This window comes from Nicotiana tabacum, chromosome 6, assembly GCF_000715075.1.
Source record: "Nicotiana tabacum cultivar K326 chromosome 6, ASM71507v2, whole genome shotgun sequence".
Lineage (NCBI taxonomy): Eukaryota > Viridiplantae > Streptophyta > Magnoliopsida > Solanales > Solanaceae > Nicotiana > Nicotiana tabacum.
The window spans coordinates 162,647,842-162,674,026 of record NC_134085.1 but is presented as its reverse complement, the minus strand read 5'-3'; positions in this window follow the sequence as shown (position 1 = coordinate 162,674,026).

The window sequence follows — 26,185 nt, the reverse complement described above, 5'->3', positions numbered from 1 at the left end:
TCGCGTAGGTTGCCTTAGCTCTTCTTCGCGTTCCACGATGAGAAAATCCCAAATCTCAAAAATTCTTCTTCGCGAAGAACAAACCCAAACACTAGTACGAGCAGTTGCAAAATAAGGAAAAATGGTCTGAAACTACTTTGAATCACACCCGAGGCCCTCGGACCCCATCCAATCACACCAACCAGTCCCAAATCATGACACGAACCTACTCGAGAACTCAAATCACACCAAAGAACATCAAAACTACGAATCGATAATCGAAACCTTTTTATCAACTTTCAAACATTCAAACTTCGACGAACGCGTCCGAAATACACTTAAACGTTGCGTAATGACGCCAAACTTTACGCACAAGTCATAAATCACAATACAAACTTATTTCAAGGCTCGGAACCCCAAATGGACATCGATAACACCATAGTCCACCTCATACCAAACTTAGGAAATTCTAAAACCTTCAAAATGTTAGCTTTCTACAACAAGCGATGAAATGCTCTTGGGCAACCCGATACTCAACCCAAATATACGCCCATGTCCGGAATCATTATACGAACCTATTTGGACCTTCAAATCCCGATTCCGAGATCGTTTACACAAAAGTCAAACCTTAGTCAACTTTTCCAACCTAAAGCTTCCGAAATGAGAATTTTCATCCGAATCAACTCCGAGCTTCCTGAAATTCAATTCCGACTACGCGTACAAGTCATAATACCTGAAGTGAAGCTACCCCAAGGCCTCAAACTAGCGAACAACGCGCTAGAACTCAAAACGACCGGTCAGGTCGTTATAATCTTAGTTGTCAAGTTTTATAGCAATCTTTGTAAAGCAAAAGTTTTAAATTTTCAATCTATGATAATCAAATTAAAGCGTCTAATTAAGCCATTTAATTGTTTTAAAAGCAAATAGAAAATATTGTTTAATTATATGTACTCTTACTCTACTATATAAAATAATGTCGCGCCCAGATAGAGAAACTATATGTTAATTAAAAACAGTTCAAATTATTCATCAAACGAATTTGCTCGTGAATAAGAGAGAGAAAGAGAGAGATTTAGCCAAGAAAATAAAAAGATAAAAGAGGGAAATAATAATGAAGAAAAGAAGAGGTAAAGCCTCAGGCTCAATACAGAACTAAAGGAAGTAATATAAGTAGGAAAAAAAGAAAAGAAACAAAGAGAAGGAGGCAACAGAGGGAAAATGCTTCCACGGAATAGAACTCGATAAAAATTTTAAAGAAATATCTTAGGGGCTATTTTGAAGCAATGCACCCACCTCTCATTTGTAAATTATTGGTGGCACCTTATTTTAGCCGTTTGACACTATTTTCTTATTAATCTACTTAAAAAGAATGATATATTTTTATATTTAAAAATAATTAACTTTAAATTTTTTATTTTTAATTTCAAAAAATATATTTTTAGCCTCACAAATTTTATAAATTGTTTAATATCACAAATTTCAAAACTTTTACGGTTATACAAAAGTTATGGTATGTTTTGGACCATATATTTAAAACTACTCATTTTTTCCCTAAATTTAGTTTAGAATCAAACTATACTAAACAGATTAAAATAAAAGGAGTACCTTTAAAAATAAATTAAGACCTTATTCATGTCATCCCTCAATCAAGTACGATCACGAGCTCGGTCGGTACTCCGCTTCGCAATAAAAGAATTCTACTTTACTCACAGACCATTCCACAGGGATTCCACGTGCTAATATTCCAAATATTGTCAAAGCCAGGTCCCATCATTTTTGTGTTATTTGATTATTGTAGAGAAATGTGATAAAAATAGTTTCTTATATTTTGGGTAAGTTTAAAATAGTCTCTTAAATATTTTTTGACTTAGTCCTATAAGTTTTTTTAAAAAAGTGAGCATTTTAGTCTTTATCTAATATTTAACAAACTCTAATTGTTAAATTCAATTAGAACTATAAACAAAATAAACCAAAGACACCAGTAAAGTCCTGTTAAATTTTCCAGCACCAAGCACTAAAGATAGACAAAAAATTACACCTAAAACAATTGCGCCAAACACAAAATAGATAAAAAATATCAAACATTGAAGAAATTTGCATATGCATACGTGAGTTTTCCTTAATTTTTTTTTTACCATTCCCGTTTTATTTAACAAACATAATTTGTTAGAAATTTAAAGTGCCCATTTTTGACGATTTAGAGAATCAATGCTAAAAAATATACTGAAGAAATTATTTTAAATCCACCACCAAATATAAAGGATATTTTTGTTATTTTCTCGGTTATTGTACAAATAAATAAGTGTCATGGACAGGTCCCACAATTTGTACGCATTTTTTTTTGTCTTAATTGATTATTGTATAGCTGGGTCCACATTTACTGTATATGTAATTTTTTTTTGGGTTAAAGGATTGATTATATTAGCAACTAAGTTGTTAAAATATATACATCAGAGGGGTAAATAGTATCCTCTAAAGTAGCTAAGTATTGTTCCATAGTGTTCCTATAACATTCCAAAATGGTTATAGGAAAAGCAGCTAGGATGTATGCCCAAAATTTTATTTGCAAGCACAGGAAGAACTGTCATCATAGTTGTCCTTCTAAAAAAGTCATTTCTTGCTCCTTCCTTTACTAGTAGATCATCTACCATGTTCTGCTCCATGTAGTTGTGTTTCATCACTGTTCTTAATATCCTTTGGATCAACAACCTGCATTAAGAGATAATAGAGTCATAAGCATCATCCCCTACTTTAAGCATTCTTATAACCTCCATAGAGTCAATGGCTATTTCCAGTGGTGTTAGGCCTCTTTGCCCTGCAATTTGTAGTCCCTGTAGTAGGGTAATTAGCTCAGCCTAGGTATTAGTTGTGTGTGGGATACTTCCTATGAAGCCAATGATCCAGTCCCCACTAGAGGTTCTATAGACACCCCCCCCCCCAAATTCCTCATTTCCTTGGGTTGCCTAGTGCAGCCCCATCAGTGTTGAGTTTATAGTGACCCCTTAGAGAGGGATCTCACTAACCCAAATAACCACCTCTTTTCGCATTGTATTTCATGCAGTATGATATTTTGTGGCTTTTGCTATAACATTGGGGACGGAGGTATTTTTTTTAAAGAGGTTATGGTTCCTAGTTAACAATATATGCCAGGAGCAAAATGGGAAGATAGCTTCTCAAGACAGATTATTATTGAAGGGCTTCTTCCTGAGGTTAGTCCATGTGTTGGAACAAGATTGGCTTGTGAAGGTATGGTTATGTTGTGGATGAACAATTGTGCTTTGAGTGGTGAGGTTGAACCAGAATAGCTGAGCATTGAGGTAGTCAAAGAAGATGTGGGCAGTTGTTTCCAAAGTATAAGCAAAAGCAGCACATAGGGTTGCAATTGACACCAATTTTCTGAAGAATGGCTTTAGTAGGAAGCCTTTGATGATACATGCGACATAAAGGTCTTGATCTTGTTGCGTACTTTCAGTTTCCAAATCCAGTTGTAGCTAGTATTGTCCTTATCTGTTGTAAGACCTGTTTTTGTGGCAAGAAGATATATGTTGATTTAGTGCTGACGGTGCCATTACTGGTTAGGCCATGTATCATCTTGTCCTCGTTTATAGAATTATTAGGGATGAAGGTGGATGTTTTCAGATTCCTGATACTGACAGGGATATTGAAAGAGATGGATGAGGTGTTCCACTCACCATTGCTGTAAATGGTAACCAATTTGGTTGTTTGGTCATTTAAGGTCAGTGGTCCCTCTATATTCGGGATCCAAGCATCAATCGAGGAAGCTGACTTTGTATTTCATTATGCTTCCGTGTGTGACATAGAGAGGAGGGCATCTGTCGTAATAAGTAAATTGATAATTGCAACATGAGAGCGCAAGCAATTATCAACTTAATGTAATTTTTAATTCTCTCCACTCTAAAATTAAACAGTTAATTAATCCAATACACGTAAAAAATAGGGAGAATTTTGATACGGTTGTGGTACATCAAACTGCAATGCAAATTATTTATGGATGTGCAAATTGCGATATTTTCGTCTTTCACCTTTTAAATATCAAGAGTACGTAGCTAGAATACCATCTATAGAAAAGCTAAGGTGAGTTGGAGATAAAGATGATATTAAGTAGGGCAAAGATCACTTTTAGCCTGTGGCATAAATTATTTATATTCGTTAGCCATAAAAATGTATAAAGTTTATATATATATATATATATATATATATATATATATATATATGTGTGTGTGTGTGTGTGTGTGTGTGTGTGTGTGTGTGTGTGTATGTATGTCACGACCCAAAATTCACTAGTAGGAACCTAACTCAACCTCCTAGCTAAGCCAACTACTAAATAATTCAATTTTGATATTGCTAATAAGTCAGTTAAACAAAATAAATTATCCGGATCTATTATATTTCTCAAGGACTGGTAGTACAAATCATGAGCTTCTAAGAGTAGAGATTTCAAAACTGATAGGAAACAAATACATCTTCTATTTGAAAAGTACATAAACAGAGTTATATAATCTAAGGCTACTGTGAACAAGAGGCAGCTACAGCAGGAACACAAGTACGCAGGTGCGCCTTCAAATCCAGCAACCATCGAATGTAGCAATATCGGCATCCGGGATCTGCACGCAACGTGCAAGAAGTGCAATATGAGTACAACCGACCCCATGTACTCAAAAAGTAACAAAACCTAACCTCAGGTTGAAAGCCGCAACGAGCTGGAACATAGGTCGGGTCCAACACAAATAACCGACAACAGTTCATACAACGTAGAGCATATAACAAGGAAAACAATCTCAGAGATAAAAATGTTCAGCTTTTGCACAGTTTCCCGAAAATAGTTCCACTTTCCAGAATATCAGCAAAAATCCAAATCCTTTATCGAAATCATCGAAAAATTTTGAGGTAGTTTGAAAACCGTAATTTTTCTAAAAATCCTTTTCACAATAAATAAGATGTTTCATTTTCTTTCAGATAACAAGTGTAAAATAAGATGTTTCTGCGCTCACTAAAGGTGTGTTACAGACTCCGGAGGGGCTCCTTCAGCCCAAGCGCTATCACAAGTCAGATCCTGGTACAAATCAATATAACATGTTGCAGCGTGCAGCTCGATCCCATAACTGTCACTCATAATCAAGCTCTCTGCCTTACTTAGTCATCAATCTCTCCAGTCTCACCCACGAACTCACGATGTCATGAAGACTAACTCGGAACAATGATATGATCTGCCAATGAAATATAACTGAGACTAAGATATAATATAAATGCATGAATATGACTGAGTATGAAATATCAATGAGATGACAGCAAGAAACGACCACTATGGGTCCTAATAATATCAACATAAAGCCTAGACATGATATCTAGCATCATTTACTTTACCACATGGTGAAAACACAAATATGAACAAAAATAGTGCCATTATTTAGTGCCTTGGGGATAACAAAGTCACAATTCACAGGGTGCACGCCTACACGCCCATCAACTATCATGTGAGTCACCTCAATACCAATCACATAACACATAATTCGGGGTTTTATACCCTCAGCATTAAGTTTAGAAGAATTACTTATCTTAAACAAGCCAATTCCGACACCAAGCAAGCCAAGCGATGCTCCAAAAATGCCATCACATGCGTTCTGACCTTCGAACGGCTCGAAACTAATAAAAAAATAATCAAATACATCAAACAATGATAAAGGAACCAATCTCAATTGAAAAGGTCGAATCTTTAATCAAAAGTTCAAAATCGGCCAAAAAGCCCAACCCTGGCCCGCACCCCGAAACCCAATAAAACTCACAAAATCTGTCAACCCATTCAATTACGAGTTCAACCATACTAGTTTCACTCGAATCTGACTCAGAATCGGTGTTCAAAACTCAAAAATTCATATTATGAAAATTTAGGCCAAAACCCCACAATTTTTTCTTTAAAATTCATCAACCAAAAGCTAAAATCGAAGATAGATTCACGAAATATAATCAAAAACGAGTAGAGAACACTTACCCCAATTCATATGCTGAAAATCGCCTCAAATATTGCCCAATTCTAAGCTCCTGAACTCAAAATATGTTAAATACACAAAACTCTCGTTTTAACATTGTTCTGCCTTGTTTCTTGTGCTAAAAGATCTCAAAACTCACTTTTCATGCCTTCAATAGATTTCTTGTGAAATTCTAGTCAAGTTAGGGTCTTGAATTACTCCATTTGACCTTATATCGAAGGAGATATATTAGTTTCAATATTTGAAAATAGTGCAGATTTTTAAATATGCAGTCAGTGATAATTTCGTAATTAATCTGAAAAATCCGGCAACCCAATTCTTAGTAAAATGACCATAAGATCCTCATACGATATCCAAATTTGACGATTCTTTTTGCTATGACTCCGTAATTACAATATGGATCTAATGCTTCAATCAAAAGAGAAATCAGAGCTCATTTGTTCAATGTGTACCATTTATGCTAGTAGAAACGACGTTGAAACATAAGAAAAACGAGCGCAACACAACCCAAACCTATCCGAAACTCACCTGAGCCCCCCGAGACCCGGTCGAAACATACCAACAACTTCCATATCATAATACGGACCTACTCGAGGCCTCAAAACACACATGACAATATCGGAACGATGAAACGCACCTCAAATAAAACTTAATGAACTTTCGACTTCCAAAAACTCACGCTGAAACATATCAAATCAATTCGGAATGAACTCAAATTTTGCACAAAAGTCCTAATACATCATACGGAGCTACTCCTGCCCCCAAACTACCGAGCGAAGTGCAAATACTCAAAATGACTGGTCGGGTCATTATATCCTCCTCCACTTAAACATACGTTCATCCTCGAACGTGCTCAGAGTTGTTCCAAAATCCAACAAATCGTTGCATAACCTTACCATGCACATATGCGGGGGTGATCCCACATGACCCTATCCCATATAGGTCTGATAGCACAACATGACTGGAATTCCTTAACCCAACCTAGCCCGTAAGCCTTAGAATCCAATTTCCAACATCCGGAACTTTCTATAAGATCAAAGTCTCGCATCTACATACTGTATAAGTCTGAACAAGCTGTATCAAGCTATACCCGTAACTCAAGATGTAATCATATAATATACCTCAAAACTCAAATACTCATAGCGATAATTTCAAATCACAGTAGCTGCTCAAAACAACCTAATGTCGGTAATAAACCTCTTATCAAACAAAGCCTCATTCTAATACCTTCATATACTGCCAATAATGAAAGAAACACGTAGAAACTCATAGTCATTCGCCAGATCAACAAGTTGTGGAATTCCCTCTCCTTCGATAGGAACTATAGCAAATTTCTAAGCCGATCAACAATAATATCCTTCCAACCATGTTGTAATCAATTTGATAGTATTCATTCTAGGTCCAATGACCCCATCTCATCCAACACAACCACTCTAGCGACATGACACATCAATACAATCTGAAGCCACAAACCGTGCAATCTGTGCACCAATAAGTAATAGTCCAAATGTACTTAAACATGAAAATGACTCAAATGAGGGAACCATCCCGCAAGCTCAACGGGTACCACACAATGCTAAGAACCCCATCACTCACTGCAAAAACCAAAACACACAAATCTAACACAAAGTGTCATACCTCAATATAACTCCGCTGCAATGCGTGACCCTATCCCAACACTGGTCCATTTTATATATCTCGAGCCGCCTTGCTCAAAATGAATCACCACACAAAATTTGACATCAAATACCCAAAGTACATTACCATAACCACAGATAGCAAATAACACAATGCCACTATCTGAAAAGAACATAGCCAACGCGCATCAATCACACAATACCTAAATACTCATCTTGCTCAAATTCCCGCTATAACCCCAATAGAATCACACCATGTGTGTATATAACCAATGATTCACAACTCCTCGTAACATAGAAGGGTAACTCACAGATCATTTCAGAACACAAATAAGCTCAACAACATCTGAATGGCACCTCCCTCAATAATTGCAGTTCAGAGTCAACAAATCCGACTCGATGTGGAACACACATCCATATTGGGCCTACCAATGAACCCCAAATCAGCTCTGGTCACCCACAATAGATAAATAACCCCTGAAAGTCCACAATGACTGAATCACAGCATGTACTAACTTCTAACTAACCTGCTATATTTTCACAGTCCACAACCACGAAACAATCTACTCACAAGAACTCCAGTCTCCAAATCCATAGAACATATGAATCACCATCTTTGATCTCAAATCCACCGCTGAATGTCCACACTTCTCCAATTACATGATCATCCCATAAGGAATACTTCTATAATTCTTCTGTGCCACAAAGCAAACTTTGAACTCCGGCAATCGATCAAACAAGAGAGTGCCACAATACCAATGAAGTATTGATAAATAAAAAAGCATCGCCCTTTCTAAAATGTATACTCTCATCAAGCCATACCAATTAGTAATTTCTTTTACCTAATCATTTAAAATTGTCCATGCTGCCTAAGAATACACTGTGACCTTACTCATGCAAATCTCAATCCCACACAACATACCGCATATACCATGCCATTATATGAAAAGTATGAAAATCTCATAATCCACTCGAGTCACGAGCAACTACATACTCAATTATCCAAGAACCTTCCATTTGATCCCATCCAGGAGAAAATCACAATACGCAACTTGCCCCACCCACTAGTAGGAAATGTATATCTCAAACCGTGGTAGAAACCATCAAGAACTCTCTAAAACCCATTTGCACTTAACCAAACTGTCAAGATTGAATCCCTCTAACTCAACCAAACCACGCAGGTCACCAAAATCACAAGAGCATTACCACGAAACACATGTAGAAACCCACCACATCATAAGCAAAGAACCGATCATACCATTACCATGCCGATCCAACCTACTACCAAGTTGTCCTATTCCTCCGAGTTCCTTCTAAATTACCTTCAAATTGATACTTTTCCTTGCCATAATACGACAATCCTCAACCAAAACTCACCAGACAAGACCTAGCATAAAACCACACCACCCTAAGGCACATAAGCCGATGAATGCTCTCTTAAGCACCCTAAAAGTACCACAACCGAGATACCCACCCTGAAAAGACCTTCTATCAATTTAAAGTTGTTCATCTTACCTTCCTGATACTGAATATAGAATCCATAATAATATAGAAATAATGTGAGTCTCGACACCATCCAATATAACTCTCAGCTTCTCGCCATATACAAATCCGCAACATTCTCAATTGCCACATATAAATCTTGAATTCATTAGAACCATTCTCGAGAGTCATCCACTCTGCTGAAATCTCAATTAGATTGATCAAATGGGCCGAACGAACTGTGCCCCATTAACACTCCAACACCCAATGAAGTAACTCCACCTTAATGCAACCAGCTAAATTTCTGCTCCACGCACATTACATCCTTCACCAATAACAACTCAAATAATTCCATGATTCTCATATACTCATAAAGCCTAATACAACTCGTATCTAGAAATCCCCTTAGTTGAGTCATCTTGATCTCAACCTCTGCAAGTCATAATTGATTCACCGGTATACCTTAAACCAAAACTAATACAACACATAACTGTGAAATCAACTTATCAATAGCGGACTCCCCCACTTGGCTCAAAGCCATAGATCAAAGCACACAAAAACTCACAATGCCCATACTCTATTACTGCCATAATACCATAGTGAGATTCAGCTAAATCCTTCATAAGCTCATACATCACAAACCATCTAGTATTTCAAATCATCTGTAAATCTCGCATTCACCCTTGTAACAGTCAAGCCCACTCTCATAAGCGATCCCAACTCAAATTGCGACACATATATTTCACTGGTAAAAAAGAACTCCCAACAAACAACATAGGGGTCACACAAACCTCAGGATATCCTGCAGTAGATAACCCACCTGCTTCGCCTCAAACTAACATCTCCTTATACACTTCCACAGTTATAACTATTACGCAATCACTTAATCTTCCTGAGTCTGAACTCATATCACGACATGAAATTTATTTCACTCCTCAACTAAACAACATGAAAAGATCCTTCAACACACCCATAACTCGAGGTTATACCTCAAATCAAGATGGAAATCAAGAACCAAATAATTCTTTCTACACCTCAGGCAGACCCTTCTCATCACATTCAAATTATATGAACACATCTCACAGTTACATCATACTCATCACGTAGCCATCCAGCCATAAATTCCACTAATAAGGATACTACCGAACATATAAGTCTAAAAGCGCGTGCTCACATAATCAACACCTCTGTGCTTAAACTACAGTCAAAACTCGACCTCAAATCCTCTAGACTATCCCATCATCAGCATACCAAAATCACATCTCGCACCTCTTTCATGGAATCACAAGTTGTCGATGAACAGCTGATACTGAGCGCTCGTGTGCGCGTAGGAATGCATGGAAGGAATTCAAAGGATTACGCTTCAAGATGAATCAATGTTGCACGATAAGAAAAGAAAGATGGGAAGTATATCCTAAATGTCTTGTAGCCTCTCGAAGATAGGTATGGACGTCATCATACCGATCCGCAAGACTCTACTAGACATTTGCTCATGACTTGTAGAACCTATGAATCTAGAGCTTTGATACCAATCTATCACGACCCAAAATCCACTAGTCGTGATGGCACCTAACCCAACCGGCTAGGTAAGCCAAGTACTAACTAATTCAATTTTGATATTGCTAATAAGTCAGTTAAACAAAATAAATTATCTGGATCTATTACATTTTCCAAAGACTAGTAGTACAAATCATGAGCTTCTAAGAGTAGAGATTTCAAAACTTATAGGAAACAAATACATCGTCTGTTTGAAAAGTACATAAACAGAGTTATATAATCTGAGACTACCGTGAACAAGAGGCAGCTATAGTAGGAATGCAGGTACGCCTTCAAATCCAGCAACCATCGTACGTAGCAACATCGGTATCCAGGATCTGCACGCAATGTGCAGGAAGTGCAGTATGAGTACAACAGACCCCATGTACTCAAAAAGTAACAAACTTAACCTCGGGTTGAAAGTAGTAACAAGCTGGAACATAGGTCGGGTCCAACACAAATAACCGATAGCAGTTCATATAACGTAGAGCACATAACAAGGAAAACAATCTCAGAGACAAAAAATTTCAGCTCTTGCAGAGTTTCCCAAAATTAGTTCCACTTTTTAGAATATCTGCAAAAATCCAAACCCTTTATCAAAATCATCGAAATTTTTTGAGGTAGTTTGAAAACTATAATTTTTCTAAAAATCCTTTTCACAATAAATAAGATGTTTCATTTTCTTTCAGATAACAAGTGTGAAATACCTCTCTATGCCACATATCAGTCATGAATGACGTGATACCATACAGCATGAGGAAAAATGCATCTCTATGCCTGTATGTCATGTATGCATGCCAATTGTCACGACCCAAATCGATGGGCCGCGACGAGTGCCTGAGTCCTACCTGTCAAACACTCCTAAGCATGCGTCTAAGATATGAATCTGAATAACATCTGTTGCATTACGAAATTAACTTACATGAAGGAAACATGTCATCAAGGCATATGTACGTATACATGCAGAATATAGTGGACGAGCCGGCAAGGCTGCTATAGACAACTATACATCCAAAACCGAAAGCCGACAAAGCCACATACAACCCAACTAGACATACTGTCCATAGACCTCAAATAGAAACATAACTATACAAAGACGACACTGAGCCAAGTCATACCCATATACATATATATACAAACATATCGTACCAAAATCAAAAGCAGCTCCGGATCAAATTGAGCACGCATATATATATATATATATACACACACACACACACACACACACACACTAGCTCCGGATCAAATGGAGCACGCCAACTCTTGTTGATCAGGGATCCTAAGAAGAGAGACCATCAGCTTGCCTACCTGCACCTGCGAGCATGAAACGCAGGCCTCATGAAATAGGGTGACAGTACGAAAAATGTACTGAGTATGTAAGGCATGAAAATTAGTACGTAAAAGACATAGATGAAACATGGAATAAGGAAACACATTTTTTAATCTGAATAACTCGTAAATTCTGAAACGTTTATAATATCATACATGTGCGTATAAATGTCGTGCCATGCATAGGTATGGGTGTACATAATATCATCAAGCTACTGAGGGCATCCCATCATATCATCTCGGCCACTGTGGGCAATATCATCAACATATACCAGCTGATCAGGTAGTGGTGCGTATATAACGACGTAATCTTTTCCCATATCCCATATACATATATTTACATATATATGCGTATATAACGCCATCTGGTCATGGGTCAATTCACATGTATAAATGAGTGAAATGCATGAAAAATATGTAATAATCTCAATATTCCTTCCGGATAAACCTTTTTAACTGTGTATTATTCTGAGACCCACGAACAGAAGATAATAATATTTTTCATAGGGAATCAAGAATATAGACACCCCTAGTATCTCCATGAATAGAGTAATTTATGGAAACTGTGTATTTGCTCGTTTCTTCAATATAATTTGGACCATGCCAAAAGAAAGAAGGGAGGACCTTAATATACCTGTTCCTTGAATTATTTGAACGAATCTGCTTCTGCGAAATTTATACTAGATTTTCTGGAAATTAGAACGAACTTGCTCTGCTTGAACATTTTTGAACTAGAGAATGGATTTAAACCTTAAGCTTGTTCCAATGTTTTTTGAAGCTTCTATTTCCAAGTTTTTTTATTTCAAATCAAAGAATGAATTGAAGCTTGGTTGAAGCTTCTGATTCTCATTTTTCTACTTTCAGAAAGGATCCAATGGATATTAAATGTTATATCAAGTTCAAGACGTATCTTAAGTCAATCAAGCCTTTCTATTAAAATGACTCATTCTAATGAGTCATTTAGTAACTTTACACGTTACTTTGTCATGCAACACATATGACTATGAGTCATATGTTGAATGGTGGCACACTGCCACGTGGGGAATCGGGGTGGATTATTTTATTATTTTTTTATCCACTTATTAGTTAACCGGGTAATGTTCTGTTACCTAGTAATTAACCAATTTCTCGGATAATTTAAAAAATTTCACAAATTACTTAAAATTCTATTTATTTTTAAGATACTTCACATATACTTTATATATTATACTACCGTGGTCATATGGTACCTTGCATGGTACTAGTTCATAATTATCAGGTAATATCACTCGACCCGTATTTTATTCCAAATTGGCCACTTTCAACAAAACTCGTTTTCCTTAATCCGTGTACCCCCTTATCCTTCATAACACTTATTTATCGCTTGTTATAAATAGCGTAAGTACGTTAACATCAAGATGATCTCATCCCCGAGTCTACATCAATTAACCGAAGACGAAACTTTTAACGTACGAAAAACGCGAGATATAACACCAATGCCATGTATCTCAGAGATGTATCATATACTCACACTCTCAGAGTACTTAATCTCACTGTCTCACACTTTTCACTCATCATGCTCGACCACTCGATACTGTATATGGCCCATTTATCCCAAGGAAGATCCATCCTGGAATATATATATCACTGCCCATCAGCCACTCAGTACCGAGGAAGGCCAATCCGGCCCCATGGAGAAGATCCATCTCCAAGTATATAAATGCTTCAGACAAGATCCATGTCCAAAGAAGATCCATCCCTCAATATAATATCATTCGTGCTCACTGAGGGTATGTTACAGACTCTGGAGGGGCTCCTTCAGCCCAAGCGCTATCACAAGCCAGATCCTGGCATAAATCAATGCAACATGCTGTGGCGTGTAGCTTGATCCCATAGCTGTCACTTATAATCAAGCTCTCGGCCTCATTCAGTTATCAATCCCTCCAGTCTCACCCACTGTCTCACAATGTCATGAAGACTAACCCAAAACAATGATATGATGTGCCAATGAAATATAATTGAGACTGAGATATGATATAAATGCATGAATATGACTCAGTACGAAATATCAATAAAATCAATGAGAAGACAGCAAGAAACGACCACTATGGGTCCCAATAATATCAGCATAAAGCCTAGACATGATATCTAGCATGATGTACAACTCATTTACTTTACCGCATGGTGAAAACACAGATATCAACAAAAATAGGGCCATTATTTAGTGCCCTGGGAACAACAAAGTCAAAATTCACAGGGTGCATGCCCCCACGCCCGTCACCTAGCATGTGCGTTACCTCAACACCAATCACATACACTACTAGAAATCCGGGGAAAAATGACTGCAAAAAGCGACCAGAGTTGGTCGCTATTGGGCTAAAAAGCGACCAAAAAGCGACCACAGGGGCCTGGTAGCTATATTGATGGTCCCTTTTATTTAGGGACAAAGTTGATCGCTAATTAGCGACCAACTTTGGTCTCTAAACTAAATGGACCAATTTTTCCGGATATTGACTATAGAGACCAACTTTGGTCGCTTTATTAATTTAATAATATAAATTTGGCGACCAAAGTTGGTCTCTAAATATAAAATACGTTATTTATTTATTTATTATTAATCATTAAAAAGCGACCAACTTTGGTCTCTAATCCAAATATTATATTTTAAAATCTAGAAACTAGAGACCAATGTTGGTCGCTTTTTTATTCAATTATTTATTTATTTTATTAAACTAGCGACCAACTTTGGTCCCTAAATACATGAATTTAATTTATTTTTTAAATATTAGCGGCCAACTTTGGTCGCTATATCACCAGAAATTTTATTTTTTTAATGAAATAGTGACCAAGTTTGGTCGCCTTTTTTAGAAATCTGGGTATATAGAGACCAACGTTGGTCGCCATTCTCCAGAAAATTATTTTTTTTTAACATGAAAAGCGACCAAATAGAGGTCGCTTTTCTGTGTATTATTTTGGCATAAACTGCCTGTTTTGGCAGCTACACCACCTGCCAGTCATACCAAAACCCTAACAAGCAACAACAACAACAATTCAAACAACAATTCCAATAACAATACCAAACAACAACCCAACAACAACAACAACAACACAAAAACAACATTAAAAGCTACATTAAAACCAAGAAAGTGTAAATTTCAATAGAACTACCAAACTAAGTTAACTCTCATTACAACCCAATGGAAAACAAATTGTGTTTGTCTAGTTCAAATTGTCTAAAATTCATTCATTGTTTGGTACATCATTATCATCACTGTCTGATGAAATTTCATCATTATCACGGTATTGAGAAGGGTCTACTTGTTGATGACGGGAAGAATGATCACCGGGAGGACGGGAGGAATGGCCACTTGGAGGACGGGACGAATGAGCACGGGGACGGGCAGCCTCTGGCGATGATGGCCGAGACCGGGGAATCGAAAAAGATCCAGCTAGGAGATTTTTGATCTGCTCTTGCATGCTCTGGCACTGAGCGACCACGCCAATATACTGAGCATCTCTAAGCTTTTCTCTTTTCTTGGACGCTTCTAGCTCGGATGTGAGCTTTGTCACAGTCTCCCGCATAGCGGAGATGCTCTCCCCATCAAGTTGCTCGGCTTGCGAGGAAGTCCCTATTCCTTGCATTCCACACCTATAGTGATGGAATGTCTTAGTAGGAAGGCCGTATACCTTCCCCCATTTTGGACCGCCTGCAGCTCGCGTCCATAGTCTTTCAACATCCTCGGCCGAAAGTTGGAATGGCGCGCCCGACTCATTAGGTGGCTGGCTGTGTATGAATTTCTCAGCTTCAACTCTGAAGCGATCCTATAAGAAAAAGTAAATTGAATTAGTATTTCAAAATTTACATAAAAGTGAATGAAAATACTTAATGAAAAGTGAAAACTTACATGTACAGTCGAGGCACGTCCCTCGACCCACCTTTCTTGATCCGTCTCTTTCTTCTTCTTCTTCACAATATGAGTCTCCCTGAATAGCTCATCTTGGTTCATCGGACGGCCCAACTTATTTTCCTGAAAACTCATAAATTTTTATTAATAAATAGAATAGATATACTTTGAAAATTAAAATAAATTAAGCAATTACGTACCATTCTTCTTTTTATTGTCCCCTGGCTGACCGCACCTCCAGTGTGCAATGATCCTCCCTTCTCAGATGTGCGAGCTTTCTTTCCCTTTTCGCTCGTCTGTAAGAACTCTGCAGTAATCCATTGCCTTTCCAAATCATCCCAAAACTCCTGAAGCAACCAGCTAGGCTTCTGGTTCAGCTGTCTAGCTATGGAGAAAGAATGCGACAACCGCTTGCGAGCTTTGAGATTAAAATTTGCATCCACGTCCGCGCTATACTGGTGTTCCCATACACACTTCTGTATTTCAAAAGTTAAATATTATATGGAAATATCATAAATATAAATAATTATACTACTTAAAAGAACATTTATGCCTTAAATTCATTGAAAATTGCCTCCTTCAGTGAGAATGGGAATTCATGCCAAGACGCATAAGGGGCATCATAAAGCTTTCTGGTTGCTTTGGTGATTATCCTCGTAGTAATATTACTCGGGAGGAACCTACAATTTAATAAATAAAACAAATTAATATCTTAGTAAAAACTGTACAAAAAAATAAACATAAAAATAACAAATAACTCTTACCCATCACCCTCAGGGACTATGATGATCCTGCCATACTGATCATAATGCACCTCCTCGTCAGTAGCAGTAGCAGCATCATCGTCCGAAACATGTGTATTAGAGGCATGTGTGGAATTAGTAGGGGGGTCAGAGCTACTATCCCGCAAGTGAAGGCCTCCAATAGGTGGAGTCGCTGATAACGATAGATGTGATCCCTGTGACTGCGACATAGCTGTACGGATCACAAGTGGTTGTGATACTGACTGCTGTGACCCGAGTGGCTATGACCCGACTGGCTATGACACTGATGACTGTGATCCATGTGGCTGTGACATAGATCGATGCGATCCATGTGATGCTGCTGGGCGGGATCCACATGGTAGTGAGGCAGGTGGACTGTATGTCGGACGCACAGTCCGATGGCCCTGTGAAGAAACACCCGGGGTTTGCACGAAGGTGTAGGGCTGGTGATGCTGTGGCAACTCAGTATAGCCATGGGGTAGAGGCTGTGGCGTAGTGATAGGCAAATCAGAAGATGGTATCGAAGATTGATGAGTAGTATCTTCTACCCTCCTCTTTTGCTTCCTAGCCTTTTCTCGACCCCGAGAACCACTACCTTCATTGTTACCTCGACCCTTGCCTGTCATCTGCATAATATAATACATATTAAGATTGAAACATATAAGGAAACTATCTATAAACGAGAGTTATCGAAGAAACCAACTTTTTAAAGCTTATCAACGTATTCTTCCTCGTCAGAGAATTCTTCTTTCTCACTAGTTTGAGCTTCATCAGTTGATTCTTCTTCCTCGTTTTCTATAATTCTTACTTCATTTATATCAACTTCTTCCAATATGTGTTCAGGATGTTCCAAATCATTTTTTAAAAGTTCGTCCACTATTTGGTGAACACTGGAGATATCGTTTTGATATGCAACATCTAACATATTCTCGACTTCCACCCTACCTACAGGCTTAGTTTTGATTACAACCCACCAATCAGACTTATTCTGCTGAAATGGATAAGGAGCATAATACACTTGCCTAACATTATGTGAAATTATGAAAGGATCATAGCGATCATACTCCCTCGTATGATTAACCTCAATTATGTTATATTGATTGTGTACTCTCGTACCTCTTGTTTTATTTGGGTCAAACCGCTTGCATCTAAATAGAATAATTTTCTTAAATGGCCTACCTGAATATTCTAGTTCTATTATTTCTTTGAGCACACCATAATAATCAATATCTCCAACTTGGTTGCCATCACCACCTTGAACCCACACCCCACTGTTGTTGCTTTTTTTATTTTTAGAGCAACCCTCTATATGAAACTTATAACCATTCACAACGTACTTGGAATATGTTGTGACCTCAACCCCAGGTCCCCAAGATATATCTTTCAAAAATTGATTTACACCATTATTTGGATCATTTACCTACATATTGTTAACAAAATTCATAAGTTAGCATAACTTCCAAACATTGTTTACCTACATAGTATTAGAATATTTTAAGGATATACTTACAAATTGTTTGAACCACCTATGAAATGTCGTACATACAGCATCTTGGCCAAATTGACCCACGAAGTGACTGTGACACATCAAATATTTTTAGTAGTTGCATTGAGATGTAATCACAGTAAATTTTATATTTTGATAACTATTAAATCAATACTTACTTGAGAAATGGTACTACTTCGGTACAATTTAGCAACACATGAAGTGTAGCTGACTTGAACTCCATATCACTCAAATTTCTCTTTCTACCATCCTTAGAACATCGGCCTGGTTGATTGAATATGGACATAGGCGGATATAATGGATCATTCGTAAGGTCGACCGTGTGCCTGTTGGGCCTATTCCTAGCACATGGCACGTTGCTCTCAAAATAATAAGAACAAAAATGAGCAGTTTCTTTTGCAAGATAAGCTTCGCATATAGATCCTTCAATTCTATTCCTCTGCTTAACAAATTGTTTGCATTTGTCAATTGTCCTACATAATTTTAGGTTAGCCAAGAACATTCAAATAAAACAGAAAATTATATATGGACTATAATATTACCTCTCAAAGGGATACATCCATCTGCATTGAACAGGCCCTCAAAGTCGTGCCTCGTGTACAAGGTGGATTGGAAGGTGTTCCATCACATAAAAAAACCCACATGGAAATATCTTTTCCATCTTACCCGAAGTTACACGAATGTTCTGATCCATCCGGCATAGGTTTTCTTCCCTTAATGTGGAAGAACACAAGTCTTTGAAAAACAAACTAATCTCAGTGATGGGTTTCCAGATTCTTTCAGGCAAACCAAAAAACGCAATAGGCACTAAGGTCTCCATGAAAACATGACAGTCATGACTTTTCAAATGGCTCAACTTCCCTACCTCCATATCAACTTTTTTCTCAAAATTTGACGCATAACCCTCAGGCATCTTCAATTTCGTTACCCAATCACAAATCCGTCGTCTTTCCTCCAAAGTGAATGTGTAACTTGCTTTGGGCTTGAATAATTTACCATTATTTGCTGTCTGCAAGTGTAATTCAGGCCGCCTGCAATATTCTTGTAAGTCCATTCTAGCCTTCGGGTTATCCTTTGTCTTACCTTTAACATCCATCACTGTGTTGAACAAATTGTCAAAATAATTCTTCTCAATATGCATGACATCAAGGTTGTGACGGAGAAGATTATCCTTCCAATAAGGCAACTCCCAAAATATACTCTGTTTGGTCCAATTATGAGTAACACCGTATCCGGGGAATCTATGCGGTGGAACTTCAGTAACTTTACTGAAGTTCTGGACCCTCTCCCAAATTTCATCACCTGAAAGTATCAGAGGTGGATAATCATATTCCAGTTTATTCTTTTTGAAAGCATTTTTCATCCTTCTAAACTCATGACCCTCAGGCAAGAATTGACGATGACAATCAAACCATGATTGCTTTCGGCCATGTTTCAAAGTGAATGTTTTACTATTTTCCATGCAGCAAGGACAAGCTAGCTTCCCAGCAGTCATCCACCCAGACAATATTCCATATGCAGGAAAATCATTAATTGTCCACATTAAATTAGCACACAAATTGAAATTATGTTTGGTTGATATGTCATATGTTTCAACACCATCGTACCACAATTGTTTTAGCTCATCAATCAAAGGTTGCAAATATACATCTAACAAACTTTTCTGATTACGTGGACCGGGGATAATACAATTTAAGAATATATATGGACTAGTCATGCACAACTCGAGTGGTATATTATAAGGTGTAAGAAAGACAGGCCAACATGAATACGGTGTCGCAGATACAGAAAAGGGCGTGAAGACATACGCACACAGACCTAACCGAATGTTCCTTGGTTCACTAGCAAAACATGGATATGTCCTATCAAAGTGCTTCCAATCTTCTCCATCTGAAGGATGGCACATAACACCAGGTGGTCTTCTATTTTCAAAGTGCCATCTCATATGAGGAGCAAAACTCATCGACGCATATAACCTCTTTAGCCTAGGTATAAGAGGTAAATAATGCATCGCCTTGATAGCGACCATCTTCCCGCTGGAAAGTCTCTTGAAACGAGACTTTCCGCAAAAGTTACAACTGCTTAACTTTGCATCATCTTTATAATATAACATGCAACCATCTTCACAACAATCAATTCTCATTGACGAAAGTCCTAACTTAGAAACTAATCTCTTTGCCTTATAGAAATCACCAGGTAATTCGATTTCCTCGTCAACTAGTTCACGCATAAGGTCAATGAAAGAATCCATGGCTGCTTGAGAAATATTCCAATCAGATTTGATACTTAGTAATCTAACTGCAACAGACAACTCAGAGTGAGGACGTCCTTCACGTAGTGGATGACTAGCTTCCTCTAACTGTTCATAAAAATGTCTTGCTTCATCATTAGGAGTTTGTTCAACATTTTCGTTGGGCTCACCCCCAAAGTGCATTCCAAAAGCATTCGCAACCATATCATGAATTCTGGAATCACTATTTCTATTCTCCCTCGACCTACTACTTTCACCAACAACCATGTTATGAAATATCCCATGGCTACCATCCATCTCTCCATGATTAGTCCACACAAAGTAATTCGCTATAAACCCTACCATATAAAGATGAACCTTAACTTCCTCCGGTTTTCCAAACTTCATACAGTCGCACTTAACACAAGGGCACCTAATAACTCCTTCTTTTATGTATGGCGAAAGTGACATTGCATGTCTAATAAAGTCCTCAACCCCTTCTACAAAATCCTCCCGCAATCCCCGCCGATTAGGATAATTCCTATTGTACATCCAAGAACGATGTTCCATTTACTTAAATAAAGCAAGAACAAATTAAATTAGTTAATTCATAGCCTAATCTTTTTTTAGTTAACTAAAAGTCCAATTCATATCCTATTATTGTTGCTTCATAAAATGAAATTTAACCCCATATATAAATTAGTCTCCCTAAATAGTTAATTTATTTGAACCCTAAAAGTATTAATAAGAACCCTAAAAATTGCAAATAATATATAACATGGAGAAATTGAACCCTAACATGGAGAAATGAAACCCTAACATGGAATTAACTTTGAACTAAACATAGTTGAACAAATAATATATAACTTTGAACCCTAATATATTGGAATTGAACCCCTAAAATCACTGTTTTTCGGAAAAATAAAAGAAAGGAGAGAGAAACTAACCTTGGGAGTGGAGGTCGCCGGAATTTGCTGCTGCCGTCAGGGGTCGCCGGTGGCGGGGGCGTCGCTGCTGCTGGAAGTCAGAGGGGGAAGGGGTTTTGAGTGTTAGAGGAGAAAGATTTTAATTTGGGGAATGATTTTAAAAGAATGGACCTGAAACCCATTTTGGCTCCTGTTAAAAAAAATAGCGACCAAACATGGTCGCTGTTTTGGTAGCCAAATTATTTTTGACTGTTTGACCAAAATAGCGACCAACGTTGGTCGCTATATTTGAAAATAAATAAATAAAATAATTATTTTCCTCTTTTATATATATATCCTACATATATATATATATATATATATATATATATATCCTACAAAAGCGACCAACTTTGGTCGCCTTTTGGTCAAACGGTCAAAAATGGCGACCAACGTTGGTCGCTATTTTGGTCAAACAGTCTATACTTAGTGCATAGTATAGCGTAAGTATGTATATTATATATATATAAGCTATATTCGATACGGTATTACCTAATACACTTATACTTAGTGCATAGAGTATTACCTAATACACTTATACTTAGTGCATAGTATAGCGTAAGTACATATATTATATATATAAGCTGTATTCGATACAGTATTACCTAATACACTTATACTTAGCGCATAGTATAGCGTAAGTACATATATTATATATATAAGCTGTATTCGATATAGTATTACCTAATACACTTATACTTAGTGCATAGTATAGCGTAAGTACATATATTATATATATAAGCTGTATTCGATACAGTATTACCTAATACACTTATACTTAGTGCATAGTATAGCGTAAGTACATATATTATATATATAAGCTGTATTCGATATATTCGATATAGTATTATATATATAAGCTGTATTCGATATAGTATTACCTAATACACTTATACTTAGTGCATAGTATAGCGTAAGTACATATATTATATATATAAGCTGTATTCGATACAGTATTACCTAATACACTTATACTTAGTGCATAGTATAGCGTAAGTACATATATTATATATATAAGCTGTATTCGATACAGTATTACCTAATACACTTATACTTAGTGCATAGTATAGCGTAAGTACATATATTATATATATAAGCTGTATTCGATACAGTATTACCTAATACACTTATACTTAGTGCATAGTATATCGTAAGTACATATATTATATATATAAGTTGTATTCGATACATTATTACCTAATACACTTATACTTAGTGCATAGTATAGCGTAAGTACATATATTATATATATAAGTTGTATTCGATACAGTATTACCTAATACACTTATACTTAGTGCATAGTATATAGCGTAAGTACATATATTATATAGATATATAAGTTGTATTCAATACAGTATTACCTAATACACTTATACTTAGTGCATAGTATAGCGTAAGTACATATATTATATATATAAGCTGTATTCGATACAATATTACCTAATACACTTATACTTAGTGCATAGTATAGCGTAAATACATATATTATATATATATAAGTTGTATTCGATATAGTATTACCTAATACACTTATACTTAGTGCATAGTATATAGCGTAAGTACATATATTATATATATAAGCTATATTCGATACAATATTACCTAATACACTTATACTTAGTGCATAGTATATAGCGTAAGTACATATATTATATAGATATATAAGCTGTATTCAATACAGTATTACCTAATACACTTATACTTAGTGCATAGTATAGCGTAAGTACATATATTATATATATATATATATAAGCTATATTCGATACAGTATTACCTAATACACTTATACTTAGTGCATAGTATAGCGTAAGTACATATATTATATATATAAGCTATATTCGATACAGTATTACCTAATACACTTATACTTAGTGCATAGTATATAGCGTAAGTATATATATATTATATATATAGACACACACGCCCGCTTCGTAGTACTATTCATCCCTTGTATTACAAAAGTGTTAACGACTTACATTTATATTATTTACATAGTAAATACAAAAGTGATTTCTAATTTTGACCATATAGAGACCAACTTTGGTCGCCAACTGTAAATGAATTTAATTTAGCGACCAAAGTTGGTCACTAACAGTACATGAATTTAATTTAGCGACCAAATTTGGTCACTAAATTTTAATCAGATTTATTTATATTTTATATAATATTTAAATTAATAATAAAAATTATTAAACGTTAGAACTGGGTCCCACATTGGCGACCAACGTTGGTCTCTATTTCATTAAGCGACCAACTTTGGTCGCTAGCTTTTGAATTATATTTATTTATATTTTAATTTTTTTAAATAAATATATATTTATTAAAATATTATAACTGGGTCCCATGTTAGCGACCAATGTTGGTCGCTACCAGTTTATCCTTCAATTAGCGACCAACGTTGGTTGCAAGTTTTAAATTATATATATTTATATTTTATAAGTTTTATAAAATAATAATAAAATTATTAACAAATTTAATGTGGGTCCCACTTTAGCGACCAATATTGGTCGCTAATCTCAGTATATATTTGACCAAGCAAGTCTGACCAGTCCAGTCAACAATTTGACTAAATTTGCGGCCAAATAGAGACCAACTTTGGTCGCTAATATATTTCAAATATTTTTTATTATTTTCGGCAGTTTGACGACCAACCTTGGTCGCTTTTCTTGACATACCAAATTTGGTCGCTAATTTTTGGTCGCTTTTTCCTGGATTTCTAGTCATGTTATAGCATATAATTTGGGGTTTTATACCCTCATCACTATGTTTAGAAGAGTTACTTAACTTAAACAAGCCAATTCCAACACCGAGCAAACTAAGCGATGCTCCAAGAATGCCATCACGTGTGTTTCGACCTCTGAACGGCTCGAAACTAATATAAAATAACTCAAATACATCAAACAATGCTAAAGGAACCCAATTCCAATCGAAAAAGGTTGAATCTTTAATCAAAAGTCTAAAATCGACCAAAAGGCCCAACCCGAGCCTGTACCTCGGAACCCGACAAAACTCACAAAATCCGTCAACTCATTAAATTACAAGTTCAACCATACTAGTTTCAATCAAATCCGACTCTGATTCGGTGTTCACAACTCAAAAATTCATATTATGAATATTTAGGCCAAAACCCCCAATTTCTTCTTTAAAATTCATCAACCAAAAGCTAAAATCGAAGATAGATTCACGAAACATAACCAAAACTGAGTAGAGAACACTTACCCCAATTCATATGCTGAAAATTTTCTCGAAAATTGCCCAATTCCGAGCTTCCCAACTCAAAATAGATTAAATACAAAAAAAACCTCATTTTAATATTGTTCTGCCTCGTTTCTTATGCCAAAAGATCTCAAAACTCACTTTTGATGCCTTCAATGGATTCTTTGTAAAATTCTAGTTAAGTTAGGCTCTTGAATTACTCCATTTGACTTTATATTGAAGGAGATATGTTAGTTTCAATATTTGAAAATAGTGCAGATTTTTATACACAATCAATGGCAATTTCGTAATTAATCTAAAAAAAATCTGGCAACCAAATTCTTAGTAAAATGACCATAAGATCCTCAAATGATGTCCAAATTTGACGATTCTTTTTGCTATGGCTCTGTAATTACACTACGGATCTAATGCTTCAATCAAAACAGAAATTAGAGCTCATTTATTCAATGTGGTACCATTTATGCTTGAAGAAATGACGTTGAAACATAAGAAAAACGAGCACAACACAACCCAAACCTATTCGAAACTCACCTGAGCCCCTCGAGACCACGTCGAAACATACCAAAAATTTCCATATCATAATACAGACCTACTCGAGGCCTCAAAACACACATAACAATATCGAAACGACAAAATGCACCTCAAATCAAACTTAATGAACTTTCGAACTTTCGACTTCCAAAAACTCACGCCGACCCATATTAAATCAACTCGGAATGAACTCAAATTTTGTACACAAGCCTTAATAAAACATACGGAGCTACTCATGCCCCCAAAACAACCGAGCGAAGTGCAAATGCTCAAAATGACCGATCGAGTTATTATAATATATATATATATATATATATATATATATTATTTTGTGTCTCGACCCAAAAAACACTAGTCGTGATGGCACCTAACTCGATCCGCTAGGTAAGCCAACTAACAGAAAATACATTCCAAAAGAGATTATAGGAAATTTTACAAATTTACCCAAGAACTGGTAGTACGAATCACGAGCTTCTAAGACTTAGAATTTCAAAGCTGATACAAATAATTACGCATTCTGTTTGAAAGTTACATAAATAGATTAGCATAACCTAAGCTACCAAGGACAAGTGGCAGCTATATCCGGAAAGCACGAACATCTTTAGAATCAGCACCCGACATCACCAGTAACTCTACTTCAACAATCTGCACGCAATGTGCAGAAGTGTATTATCAGTACAACCGACCCCATGTACTGGTAAGTATCTTGTCTAACCTTGTCAAAGTAGTGACGAGGTTTTTTTTTAAAAGATGCTTACTGATAAAACATGCACTGTGAATCAACAATAGAACTATACCATAATATAATCGAGAAGAATACATGAAACGGATACGCAAAATAATGACTGAGTGTTAACAGAGATCACAATTTGGCATCTCCAAATACCTCAACCAATCCTTTCCTTAGAAGTAAACCAATAAACCACAACAGTCAATTCTTAAATTTCATAGCACGAGAAACGTACTCAGATATCAAATCAATTGCACGGCAATACCCTTTGTGCTTTTATTTCATCCTCACCTAATATACGTATAACAGAACGAACCAGATGACAGAAATACCGATAACAAGAATGACAAGGTAGGAAATACGCAAGTATCAATAATGAACAATGAT